Source organism: Triticum dicoccoides, chromosome 4A (genome assembly GCF_002162155.2).
Source record: "Triticum dicoccoides isolate Atlit2015 ecotype Zavitan chromosome 4A, WEW_v2.0, whole genome shotgun sequence".
NCBI lineage: Eukaryota > Viridiplantae > Streptophyta > Magnoliopsida > Poales > Poaceae > Triticum > Triticum dicoccoides.
In genome coordinates this window covers 121,803,605-121,817,134 of record NC_041386.1, presented here as the reverse complement: position 1 = coordinate 121,817,134, position 13,530 = coordinate 121,803,605, and positions in this window count along the sequence as shown.

Below are 13,530 nucleotides of genomic sequence, written 5' to 3'. Positions count from 1 at the left end.
GTCGGTTCGCACTTTTTTTAAAATTATTACGCACAGAAAAACATACAAAAGGAATACTAAACGGACTCCAAAAATCCCGAAATAAATTTTCCCCGCCTTCTAAAATCAAGCCGTACAGGATGAACATTTATTTTGCGCCTAAATGCAATTTTGAAAAACGCGTGTTTTTCCTAAATTCAAATAAAATAGCAAATAAATCCAAAATAAAATCTGATTTGCTTTTATTATTAATTCCTCAATATTTCTTTATTTTCGGAAAGTCATTTTATTCCCTCTCTCATATTTTTATAATAGAAATAATTGAAGACAAAATAAATAAAATCAAATGATCCTATTTTCAAAATTTGAGAAAGCTCAAATATGAAAATAATGAAATCCCCAACTCTCTCCGAGGGTCCTTGAGTTGCGTAGAATTTCTAGGATCAACCAAAATGCAAATAAATATGATATGCAATGATGATCTAATGTATAACATTCCAAATTGAAAATTTGGAATGTTACAACTTGACGAGCGTAGCATATGCAGATATGGCCTTGGTACACTGAGACTGAAAGGTCGAACGTGAATCATATAGTAGATATGATCAACATAGAGATGTTCACCATTGAAAACTACTCCATCTCACGTGATGATCGGACATGGTTTAGCTGATATGGATCACGTGATCATTTAGATGACTAGGTAGATGTCTATCTAAGTGGGAGTTCTTAAGTAATATGATTAATTGAACTTTAATTTATCATGAACTTAGTCCTGATAGTATTTGCAAATTATGTTGTAGATCAATAGCTCACATTATAGCTCCCCGTTTATTTTTGATATGTTTCTAGAGAAAAATAAGTTGAAAGATGATAGTAGCAATGATGCGGACTGGGTCCGTGATCTAAGGATTATCCTCATTGCTGCATAGAAGAATTGTGTCCTTGATGCACCACTAGGTGACGAACCTATTGCAGGAGCAGATGCAGACGTTATGAATGTTTGGCAAGCTCGGTATAATGACTACTTGATAGTTTAGTGCACCATGCTTTACGGCTTAGAACCGGGACTTCAGAAATGTTTTGAACGCCACAGAGCATATAAGATGTTCCAAGAGCTGAAATTGGTATTTCAAACTCATGCCCAAGTCAAGAGGTATGAGACCTCTAACAAGTATTTTGTCTACAAGATGGAGGAGAAATCAAGAAATGCATCAAATGTTAATGGTTGACAAGACCACTAGTTTCAAGTAAAAGGGCAAGGGAAAGAAAGGGAACTTCAAGAAGAATGGAAAGCAAGTTGCCACTCCCGTGAAGAAGCCCAAAGCTAGACCCAAGACTGAAACTGAGTGCTTCCACTACAAAGAAAATGGTCACTAGAAGCGGAACTGCTACTACCTCTTGAGCATGTGTTAGTTTTCCCTTGAAGAGGAAAGGGTGATGCAGCAAAGTAGAGTAAGTATTTCCCTCAGTTTTGAGAACCAAGGTATCAATCCAGTAGGAGATAATGCACAAGTCACCTAGTATGTGCACAAACAATCAAGAACCTTGCAACCAACACGATAAAGGGGTTGTCAATCCCTTCACGGTCACTCGCAAAAGTGAGATCTAATAGAGATAGTAAAGTAAATATTTTTGGTACTTTTGTTGTATAGATTGGAAAGTAAGATTGCAAAATAGTAAATGAGATGCGATGTACATAAAAGAGATGTAATATAATAGGAAAGAGGCCCCGGAGCCATAGGTTTCACTAGTGGCTTCTCTCAAGATAGCATGTATTACGGTGGGTGAACAAATTACTGCGGAGCAATTGATAGAAAAGCGCATAGTTATGAAGATATCTAAGGCAATAATCATGAATATAGGCATCACGTCTGTGTCAAGTAGACCGAAATGATTCATCATCTACTACTATTACTCCACACATCAACCGCTATCCAGCATGCATCTAGAGTATTAGGTTCATAAGAACGGAGTAACGCATTAAGCAAGATGACATGATGTAGAGGGATAAACTCAAGCAATATGATATAAACCCCATCTTTTTATCCTTGATGGCAACAATATAATGCGTGCCTTGCCGCCCCTATTGTCACTGGGAAAGGACACCGCAAGATTGAACCGAAAGCTAAGCACTTCTCCCATTGCAAGAAAGATCAATCTAGTAGGTCAAACTAAACCGATAATTCGAAGAGACTTGCAAAGATATCAAATCGCGCATATAAGAATTCAGAGAAGAACCAAATAATATTCATAGATAATCTTGTTCATAAATCCACAATTCATCGGATCTCGGCAAACATACCGCAAAAGAGTATTACATCGAATAGATCTCCAAGAACATCGAGGAGAACTTTGTATTGAGAACCAAAGAGAGAGAAGAAGCCATCTAGCTAATAAGTATGGACCCGAAGGTCTGTGGTAAACTACTCACGCTTCATCGGAGAGGCAATGGTGTTGATGTAGAAGCCCTCCGTGATCAATCCCCCCCCCCGGGCAGATCGTCGGAAAAGGCCCCAAGATGGGATCTCATGGGTACAGAAGGTTGTGGTGATCGAAAAGTGGTTTCGTGGTTCTCCCTGATGCTTCAAGTGTATAAGAGTATATATATAGGCGAAAGAAGTACGCTGGTGAAGTACGCCCTACCCCCCTGGGCGCGCCGTCCTGCCTCGTGGCTTCCTTGTGGAGTCCCAGACTTCGACTCCAAGTCTTCTGGATTGCTTTCGGTCCAAGAAAGATCATTGCGAAGGTTTCATTCCGTTTGGACTCTGTTTGGTATTCCTTTTCTGCAAAACCCTAAAATGGGAAAAAATAGAAACTGGCACTGGGCCTCCGGTTAATAGGTTAGTCCCAAAAATAATATAAAAGATCATATTAAAGCCCATTAAACATCCAAAATAGATAATATAATAGCATGGAACAATCAAAAATTATAGATACGTTGGAGACGTATCAACTGCCCCAAATACTTGACGGATAAGACGGATGGCAAAGTGAACAAAAGTATATATGATATACATGTTATTGATGTGTACTTTACTAGTGTTCATAGTAGCCCATGGGTATTTGATACCGGTTCAGTTGCTATGATTAGTAACTCAAAACAGGAGTTACAAAATGAACAAAGACTAGTTGAGAGTGAGGTGACAATGTGTGTTGCAAATGATTTCAAGGTTGATAAAATCACCATCGCATACTCCCTCTACCTTTGGGAGTAATATTGGAACTAAATAAATGTTATTTGGTGTTTGCGTTGAGCATAAATATGATTGGATCATGTTTATTGTGATACGGTTATTCATTTAAGTCAGAGAATAACTGCCTTCTATGGTATTACATCCAATGTAAATGGTTTAGTGAATCTCGATCACAGTGATACACATAATATTGATGCCAAAAGACGCAAAGTCAATAATGATAGTGCAACTTATTTGTGGCACTGCCGTTTAGGTCATATTGGTGTAAAGCGCATGAAGAAACTCCATGCTGGTGGGATTTTGGAATCACTTGATGCTTGTGAACCATGCCTCATGGGCAAGATGACTAAAACTCCATTTTCCAGAACATAGGAGCGAGCCACTGACTTATTGGAAATAATACATACTAATGTATGCTGTCTGATGAGTGTTGAGGCTCGCGGCGGGTATCATTATTTTATGACCTTGACAGATGATTTGAGCAGATATGGGTATATTTACTTAATGAAACACAAGTCTGAAACATTTGAAAAGTTCAAAGAATTTCAAAGTGAAGTGGAGAATCAACGTAACAAGAAAATAAAGTTTCTACGATCTGATCGCGGAGGCGAATATTTGAGTTACGAGTTTGGCCTTCATTTAAAACAATGTGGAATAGTTTCACAACTCACGCCACCTGGAACACCACAGCATAATGCTGTGTCCGAACGTTGTAAACGTACTTTATTAGATATGGTGCGATCTATGATGTCTCTTACCAATTTACCACTGTCGTTTTGGGGTTATGCATTAGAGACAGCTGCATTCATGTTAAATAGGGCACCATCTAAATCCGTTGAGACGACACCATATGAACTATGGTTTGGAAAGAAACCTAAGCTGTCGTTTCTTAAAGTTTGGGGTTGCGATGCTTATGTGAAAAAGCTTCAGTCTAATAAGCTCGAACCCAAATCAGAGAAGTGTGTCTTCATAGGATACCCAAAAGAAACTGTTGGGTACACCTTCTATCACAGATCCGAAGGCAAGATCTTTGTTGCTAAGAGTGGATCCTTTCTAGAGAAGGAGTTTCTCTCGAAAGAAGTGAGTGGGAGGAAAGTAGAACTTGATGAGGTAATTGTACCTTCTCCCTTATTGGAAAGTAGTTCATCACAGAAATTAGTTCCAGTGATTCCTACACCAATTAGTGAGGAAGCTAGTGATGATAATCATGAAACTTCAGATCAAGTTACTACCAAACCTCGTAGGTTAACTAGAGTAAGATCCGCACCAGAGTGGTACGGTAATCCTTTTCTGGAGGTCATATTACTTGACCATGACGAACCTACGAACTATGAGGAAGCGATGATGAGCCCAGATTCCGTGAAATGTCTTGAGTCCATGAAACCTGAGATGGGATCCATGTATGAGAACAAAGTATGGACTTTGATTGACTTGTCCGATGATCGGTGAGCCATTGAGAATAAATGGATCTTCAAGAAAAGACGGACGCTGATAGTAGTGTTACTATCTACAAAGCTCGAATTGTCGCAAAAGGTTTTCGACAAGTTCAAGGTGTTGACTACGATGAGATTTTGTCACTCATATCGATGCTTAAAGTCTGTCCGAATCATGTTAGCAATTGCCACATTTGATGAAATCTGGCAAATAGATGTCAAAACTGCATTCCTTAATGGATTTCTTAAAGAAGAGTTCTGTATGATGCAACCAGAAGGTTTTGTCGATCCTAAAGGTGCTATCAAAGTGTGCAAACTCTAGCGATCCATCTATGGACTTGTGCAAGCATCTCACAGTTGGAATATACGCTTTGATAAGGTGATCACAGCATATGGTTTTATATAGACTTATTGTGAAGCCTATATTTACAAGAAAGTGAGTGGGAGCACTACAGCCTTTTTGATAAGTATATGTGAGTGACATATTGTTGATCGGAAATGACGTAAAATTTCCTACAAAGCATAAAGGAGTGTTTGAAAGGAGTTTTTCAAAGAAAGACCACGGTGAAGCTGCTTACAGATTGGGCATCAAGATCTATAGAGATAGATCAAGACGCTTGATAAGATTTTTCAATGAGTACATACCTTGACAAGATTTTGAAGTAGTTCAAAATGGAACAGTCAAAGAAGGAGTTCTTTCCTGTATTGCAATGTGTAAAGTTGAGTAAGACTCAAAACACAACCACGGTAGAAAATAGAAAGAGAATGAAAGTCATTCCCTATGCCTCAGCCATAGGTTCAATAAAGTATGCTATGATGTGTACCAAACCTATTGTGTACCTTGCCATGAATTTGGCAAGGGGGTACGATATTGATCCAGGAGTGGATCACTGGACAGCGATCAAAATTATCCTTAGAACACCAAGGAAATATTTCTTGGTTATGGAAGTGATAAAGAGTTCGTCGTAAAGAGTTACGTCGATACAAGCTTTTACACCAATCCGGATGACTCTGAGTCTCAATCTGGATACATATTGAAAGTGGGAGCAATAAGCTAGAGTATCTCCGTGAAGAGCATTGTAGACATAGAAAATTTGCAAAATACATACGGCTCTGAATGTGGCAGACCCGTTGACTAAACTTCTCTCAGAAGCAAAACATGATCACACCTTAGTACTCTTTGGGTGTTAATCACATTGCGATGTGAACTAGATTATTGACTCTAGTAAAACCCTTTGGGTGTTAGTCACATGTAGATGTGAACTAACCACATAAAGATGTGAACTATTGGTGTTAAACCACAAGACGATGTGAACTAGATTATTGACTCCAATGCAAGTGGGAGACTGAAGGAAATATGACCTAGAGGCAATAATAAAGTTGTTATTTATATTTCCTTATATCATGATAAATGTTTATTATTCATGCTAGAATTGCATTAACCGGAAACTTAGTACATGTGTGAATACATAGACAAAACTAAGTTTCCCAAGTATGCCTCTACTTGACTAGCTCATTAATCAAAGATGGTTAAAGTTTCCTAACCATAGACATGTGTTATCATTTGATGAACGAGATCACTGATACGTCTCCAACGTATCTATGATTTTTTACTGCCCCATGCTATTAAATTATCTATTTTGGATGTCAATGGGCTTTATTTTACACTTTTATATCATTTTTGGGACTAACCTACTAACCGGAGGCCCAACCCAAATTGTTGTTTTTTCCATACTTTAGGGTTTCGAAGAAAAGGAATATCAAATGGAGTCCAAACGGAATGAAACCTTCGGGAACGTGATTTTCTCAACAAACATGATCCAGGAGACTTGGAGTGGGCATCAAGAAACAACGGGGGAAGCCATGAGGCAGGGGGGCGTGCCTACCCCCTCTGGGCGCGCCCTCCACCCTCGTGGGCCCACCGTTGCTCCACCAACGTACTTCTTCCTCCTATATATATCCATGTATCCCCTGAACATCCAGGAGCACCACGAAAACCTAATTCCACCTCCGCAACCTTCTGTACCCGAGAGATCCCATCTTGGGACCTTTTCCGGAGCTCCGCCAGAGGGGGCATTGATCACAGAGGGCCTCTAGATCAACTCCATGGCCTCTCCGGTGATGTGTGAGTAGTTTACTTCAGACCTACGGGTCCATAGTTATTAGCTAGATGGCTTCTTCTCTCTCTTTGGATCTCAATACAAAGTTCTCCTCGATCTTCTTGGAGATCTATTCGATGTAATCTTCTTTTGCGGTGTGTTTGTCGAGATCCGATGAATTGTGGGTTTATGATCCATATTATCAATGAACAATATTTGATTCTCCTCTGAATTCTTTTATTAATGATTGGTTTATCTTTGCAAGTCTCTTCGAATTATCAGTTTGGTTTGGCCTACTAGATTGATATTTCTTGCAACGGGAGAAGTGCTTAGCTTTGGTTTCAATCTTGTGGTGCTCGATCCCAGTGACAGAAAGGGAAATGACATGTGTTGTATTGTTGCCATCGAGGATAAAAAGATGGGGCTTATATCATATTGCATGAGTTTATCCCTCTACACCATGTCATCTTCCTTAAAGCATTACTTTGTTCTTATGAACTTAATACTCTAGATGCATGCTGGATAGCGGTCGATGTGTGGAGTAATAGTAGTAGATGCAGAATCATTTCGGTCTACTTGTCGCGGACGTGATTCCTATATACATGATCATACCTAGATATTCTCATAACTATGCTCAATTCTATCAATTGCTCGACAATAATTCGTTTACCCACCGTAATACTTATGCTCTTGAGAGAAGCCACTAGTGAAACCTATGGCCCCCGGGTCTATATTTCATCATATTAATCTTCCAACACTTAGTTATTTCCTTTTCCATTTATTTTACTTTGCATCTTTATTTCTCTTTATCATAAAATTACCAAAAATATTATCTTATCATATCTATCAGATCTCACTCTCGAAGTGACCGTGAAGGGCTTGACAACCCCTTTATCGCGTTGGTTGCGAGGTTCTTATTTGTTTTTGTAGGTTCATGGGACTTGAGCGTGATCTCCTACTGGATTGATACCTTGGTTCTCAAAAACTGAGGGAAATACTTACGCTACTTTTCTACATCACCCTTTCCTCTTCAAGGGAAAACCAATGCAGTGCTCAAGAGGTAGCAAGAAGGATTTCTGGCGCCGTTGCCGGGGAGATTCGCATCAAGTCAAGTCAAAATTTGACTCCTAACAACGAGCCATTTTTGGCACTGTTGTCGGAGTCTACGCACAAGTGAAGACATACCAAGTACCCATCACAAACTCTTATCCCTCGCATTACATTATTTGCCATTTATCTCTCGTTTTCCTCTCCCCCACTTCACCCTTGCCATTTTATTCACCCTTCTTCTATTCTTCTTTTCATTTGTTTTGATGTCTTACTTGGCTCGTTTGCTTGTTTGGTTGGAATGGTTGTTTATTTATTGCTAAACAGAGAACCTAAGATCTATGGATCCTCATCCGCTTGCTAATCTTTTTAAGAGATCCAATTATGATGAATCAATTTCTAGTGAGTTTTGTGCACTACATTATCTTCATGAAGTTTTGCTTGAAATTCGTGAATCTGAAAATTGTGATGAAGTATTTTATGAAGTGATTTATGACAGATCTTTGAATAAAAAGCATGATTGCAATGATGTTATTATAAATTCTATTAATGTCAATTGTGCTAATAATATGCAATACCCTAAGCTTGGGGATGCTAGTTTTGCTATGTCCTCTACTTGTTGCAATGATCATGATTGGGGTGATTCTTCTTTTGATCTTGAAAATTTATTTAAACCCCATGATGAATATGAGATTGATTATAATGTTTGCAATAACATTGAAAGTGGGTTTGGAAGAATGTCAACTTTATATCCCACATATTTGGATAATGTTCAATCTTATGAAGTTTTTGATAAAAGTGGGTTTGGAAAGGTCATGACTTTAGTTAATGTTAATCCCACTATTTCGGAAGAGTGTCAACTTTGCATGCATGTGGATCATGTTGAGAATATTTTATGTGACAGATATATTGTTGAATTTACTTATGATCCTACATGTAATTATTATGAGATAGGAAAATATGGTTGTAGAAATTTTCATGTTACTAAATTACCTCTTGTTATGTTGAGATTGCTATTGTTTCTTTCGGCTTCCTTGCATATGCTAGTTTTTGCTTGCCTTGATAATTTGTTTGTCTATAAGATGCCTATGCATAGGAAGTATATTAGACTTAGATGTGTTTGTCACGTATTTTATGATGCTCTCTTTGTTCTTCAATTCTTGTCTTTCATGTGAGCATCGTTGAAACCTTATGCCTAGCTATAAGGCTTTAAAGAAAAAGCGCTTGTTGGGAGACAACCCAATGTTTTTCCTTGCTGTTACTCAATAAATAATTTATCTAGCCTCTGTTTTTTTGTGTTTTTGTGTTTAATTAGTGTTTGTGCCAAGTAGAACCGTTGGGTAGACTTGGGGAAAGTCTTTTTGATCTTGCTGTAAAAAACAGAAACTTTAGCGCTCACGAGAATCGCTGCCATTTTTATTTGGAGAGTGATATTTAGTTAATTATTTTTTGCAGATGATTAATAGATAAATTCCTCACGTTCAGAAATTTATTTAAGAATTTTTGGGGTTCCATCAGTTGCGTTAGCTACAGATTACTACAGACTTTTCTGTTTTTGAAAGATTCTGTTTTTCGTGTGTTGTTTGCTTATTTTGATGAATCTATGGCTAGTAAAAGAGTTTATAAACCATAGAGAAGTTGTAATGCAGTAGGTTTAACACCAATATAAATAAAGAATGAGTTCATTACAGTACCTTGAAGTGATGTTTTCTTTTCTTTCGCTAACGGAGCTCACGAAATTTTCTATTTTGAGTTTTGTGTTGTGAAGTTTTCAAGTTTTGGGTAAATATTTGATGGATTATGGAACAAGGAGTGGCAAGAGCCTAAGCTTGGGGATGACCATGGTACCCCAAGGTAAAACTCAAGGACACCAAAAAGCCTAAGCTTGGGGATGCCCCGGAAGGCATCCCCTCTTTCGTCTTCGTCTATCGGTAACTTTACTTGGAGCTATATTTTTATTCATCACATGATATGTGTTTTGCTTGGAGCGTATTGTATGATTTGAGTCTTTTCTTTTTAATTTACCACAATCATCCTTGCTGTACACACCTTTTGAGAGAGACTCACATGATTTGAAATTTATTAGAATACTCTATGTGCTTCACTTATATCTTTTGAGCTATATAGTTTTTGCTCTAGTACTTCACTTATATCTTTTAGAGCACAGTGGTGGATTAGTTTTATAGAAAATATTGTTCTCTCATGCTTATCTTATATTATTTTGAGAGTCCTTTAGAACAACATGGCAATAATAAAAACTTCCATACAAGTGCATTGAATACTATGAGAAGTTTGATACTTGATAATTGTTTTGAGATATGGAGATGGTGATATTAGAGTCATGCTAGTTGAGTAGTTGTGAATTTGAGAAATTCTTGTGTTGAAGTTTGTGATTCCCGTAGCATGCACGTATGGTGAACAGTTATGTGATGAAGTCGGAGCATGATTTATTTATTGATTGTCTTCCTTATGAGTGGTGGTCGGGGACGAGCGATGGTATTTTCCTACCAATCTATCCCCCTAGGAGCATGCGCGTAATACTTTGTTTCGATAACTAATAGATTTTTGCAATAAGTATGTGAGTTCTTTATGACTAATGTTGAGTCCATGGATTATACGCACTCTCACCCTTCCACCATTGCTAGCCTCTCTTACATCGCTCAACTTTCGCCGGTATCATACACCCACCATATACCTTCCTCAAAACAGCCACCATACCTACCTATTATGGCATTTCCATAGCCATTCCGAGATATATTGCCATGCAACTTTCCACCATTCCGTTATTATGACACGCTTCATCATTGCCATATTGCTTGCATGATCATGTAGTTGACATCGTATTTGTGGCAAAGCCACCATTCATAATTCTTCATACATGTCACTCATGCATCATTGCACATCCCGGTACACCGCCGGAGGCATTCACATAGAGTCATATTTTTGTGCTAAGTATTGAGTTGTAAGTAAATAAAGTGTGATGATCATCATTATTAGAGCATTGTCCCAAGTGAGGAAAGGATGATGGAGACTATGATTCCCCCATAAGTCGGGATGAGACTCCGGACAAAAAATAAAAAGGGAGAAAACAGGCCAAAAAAAGAAAGAAGGCCCAAATAAAAAAATGAGAGAAAAAGAGAGATGTCACAATGCCACTATCCTTTTTCCACACTTGTGCTTCAAATTAGCACCATGTTATTCATATAGCGAGTCTCCTATGATATCACTTTCATATACTAGTGGGAATTTTTCATTATAGAACTTGGTTTGTATATTCCAATGATGGGCTTCCTCAAAATGCCCTAGGTCTTCGTGAGCAAGCAAGTTGGATGCACACCCACTTAGTTTCTTTTGTTGAGCTTTCATATACTTGTAGCTCTAGTGCGTCCGTTGCATGGCAATCCCTTTTCACTCACATTGATATCTATTAATGGGCATCTCCATAGCCCGTTGATACGCCTAGTTGATGTGAGACTATCTTCTCCTTTTTGTCTTCTCCACAACCACCATTCTATTCCACCATAGTGATATATCCATGGCTCACGCTCATATATTGCGTGAAGATTGAAAAAGTTTGAGAACATCAAAAGTATGAAACAATTGCTTGGCTTGTCATCGGGATTGTGCATGATTTAAATATTTTGTGTGGTGAAGATAGAGCATAGCCGGACTATATGATTTTGTAGGGATAACTTTCTTTGGCCATGTTATTTTGAGAAGACATGATTGCTTAGTTAGTATGCTTGAAGTATTATTACTTTTATGCCAATATTAAACTTTTATCTTGAATCTTTTGGATTTGAAAATTCATGCCAGAATAAAGAAAAATTACGTTGAGAAATATGTTAGAAAGCATTCCACATCAAAAATTCTTCTTCTATCATTTACCTACTCGAGGACGAGCAGGAATTAAGCTTGGGGATGCTTGATACGTCTCCAACGTATCTATAATTTTGCATTGCTCCATGCTATTATATTATCTATTTTGGATGTCAATGGGCTTTATTTTACACTTTTATATCATTTTTGGGACTAACCTACTAACCAGAGGCCCAACCCAAATTGCTATTTTTTTGCCTATTTTAGGGTTTTGAAGACAAGGAATATCAAACGGAGTCCAAACGGAATGAAACCTTCGGGAACGTGATTTTCTCAACAAACGTGATCTAGGAGACTTGGAGTGGGCGTCAAGAAACAACGGAGGAAGCCATGAGGCAGGGGGCGCGCCTATATACATGATGATACCTAGATATTCTCATAACTATGCTCAATTGTATCAATTGCTCGACAGTAATTCATTTACCCACCGTAATACTTATGCTCTTGAGAGAAGCCACTAGTGAAACCTATGGCCCCCGGGTCTACCTTTCATCATATTAATCTTCCAACACTTAGTTATTTCCTTTGCCATTTATTTTACTTTGCATCTTTATTTCTATTTATCATAAAAATACCAAAAATATTATCTTATCATATCTATAAGATCTCACTCTCGTAAGTGGCCGTGAAGGGATTGACAACCCCTTTATCGCATTGGTGCGAGGTTCTTATTTGCTTGTGTAGGTTCGTGGGACTTGAGCGTGATCTCCTACTTGATTGATACCTTGGTTCTCAAAAACTGAGGGAAATACTTATGCTACTTTGCTGCATCACCCTTTCCTCTTCAAGGGAAAACCAACGCAGTGTCAAGAGGTAGCAATCACATCATTAGAGAATGATGTGATGGACAATACCCATCTATAGCTTAGCATTATGATCGTTTAGTTTTATTGCTATTGCTTTCTTCATGACTTTTACATGTTCCTTTGACTATGATATTATGCAACTCCCGAATACCGGAGGAACACCTTGTGTGCTATCAAACATCACAACATAAATGGGTGATTATAAAGATGCTCTACAGGTGTCTCCAAAGCAGTTTTTTGGGTTGGCATAGATCAAGATTAGGATTTGTCACTCTGTGTATCGAAAAGGCATCTCTGGGCCCTCTCGGTAATGCCCATCACTATGAGGCTCTCAAGCAATGTGACTAATGAGTTAGTCATGTGATGATGCATTATGGAACGAGTAAATAGACTTGCGGGTAACGAAATTGAACTAGGTATGATGATACCGACTATCGAATCTCGGGCAAGTAACATACTGATGACAAAGGGAACAACGTATGTTGTTATGCGGTTTGACCGATAAGGATCTTCGTAGAATATTTCAGAGCCAATATGAGCATCCAGGTTCCGCTATTGGTTATTGACCGGAGATGTGTCTCAGTCATGTCTACATAGTTCTCGAACCCGTAGGGTCCGCATGCTTAACGTTTGATGACGATTTGTATTATGAGTTATGTGATTTGATGAACCGAAGTTTGTTCGGAGTCCCGGATGTGATCACGTACATGACGAGGAGTCTCGAAATGGCCGAGAGGTAAAGATTCATATATTCGAAGGTTGCATTTGGACATCGGAATGGTTCTGTGAGGTTCGGGCATTTTTCTGGAGTACCGGGAGGTACCAGAACCCCCCGGGAGAAGTTGTGGGCCTTATGGGCCATAAGAGGGAAGCACACCAGCCCACAAGGGGCTGGTGCGGCCCCTAGGGTAGGAGGTCGATTAGGACTAGGAGAAGCCCCCCTTTCCTTATCCTTCTCCCTTCCCCCTTTCCTACTCCGTGTGGGAGGTGGAATCCTACTAGGACTTGGGAGTCCTAGTAGGACTCCACACCTTGGCGCGCCCCCCTAGGGGCGGCTGCCTCTCCCTCTCCCTCCTTTATATACGAAGGC